The sequence below is a fragment of the Octopus bimaculoides genome, chromosome 22 (assembly GCF_001194135.2).
Source record: "Octopus bimaculoides isolate UCB-OBI-ISO-001 chromosome 22, ASM119413v2, whole genome shotgun sequence".
Lineage (NCBI taxonomy): Eukaryota > Metazoa > Mollusca > Cephalopoda > Octopoda > Octopodidae > Octopus > Octopus bimaculoides.
The window spans coordinates 28,934,125-28,935,489 of NC_069002.1; positions in this window are offsets into that span (position 1 = coordinate 28,934,125).

Below are 1,365 nucleotides of genomic sequence, written 5' to 3' on the forward strand. Positions count from 1 at the left end.
TTTCTTGTGGGTACTGTTTTCCACTGGTTATCTATTGGGGTGAGGGCTCCCTTCCTTTGTAGGACCACTGGCACAGAGGGGCTTCTATTTGCTGATTCCTTGGCTCCACTATCCTTTTCTGCCTGGTTGTTCATAGGAGTGGGTGATCCATTCTTTTGAGGAGCCACTGCGTCAGAGAGACTTCCGGGTGTTTTTTCCTTTTCCTCCTCTCCATCCTTATCAGCCTTTCCACAATGGTTTTCGATTATGACATCTAGGGTGTCCATGTGTGGTCTGATTAGTGCATACGAGCAGAGGATTTCATTCTTCTTCCGCTCTATCTGTTCAGTGGTTCTGTGAAAGCCATTATTCTTCAGTGCAGCAAAACAATTGGATATGCACCTCAAAAAATTGTAACCAGGTGGGATAACTGATTGGATGCCAGCAATTACTATGCTAAGAAGCTTGCAGAAGTTAAAAAAAAGTCCTAATATCAGGACTAACCTCACCCAAATCTGTTCAAACTATCTGCAGTTGAAAGAGTTGATTTTGAAAGCTGAGTCAACAGCCTTCACCATCTACAATACTTATAAAAGTCTCAAAAATATGAAATTCAATGAAGACCCATGTTACATCATGAATTACATTGATTTTAGATTCAATAATTCAACTAACGAACCCTAAAGTTTCACTCATGGAATATGCAGAATGCCGAGTGACATTAGCTGCTGTAGAAGGCAGTAAGGTTAAAAAAATTGCTCTAATTATTACATATGAAATGTCATCAGTAACAAAATTTCTCAGATCGTAAAAAAAATAGATGAACTCTTTCTATTCAGAAGCATTATTCTTGATCAACCTACACTGGGTGATAACTGAAAACCTGGTAACGACATGCCAACAGCTAATTAAAAAAAAGAAATGCATAAAATAAATGTAAACATGAATTAATTAGAGATAAAAAATGTTTATGCTCAACGATTTTATTTGTTTCATAATGGTAACCTACAAAAACAAGGAAACATTTTGTAAACTTCAACTTCGACTTAATTCGTTTTTTTTGTTCACATTTTTCTTTAATACATATATATATTATTTATCTGTGTATATGTATATATTATACATATATAAATAGTGTGTGTGTGTATGTATGTGTATATATATTATATATAAAATATTTATCTGTGTGTATATATATATAATTTATCTGTTGTATCCATGTATGTATGTATAAATTGTGTGTGAGTACATATTTATTTGTGTGTGCATGCATATATATATATATGATATCTGTATGTATGTATGTATGTATGTATGTATATATGTATGTATGTATGTATGTATGTATGTATGTGTGTGTGTGTGTGTGTGTGTGTGTGTGTGTGT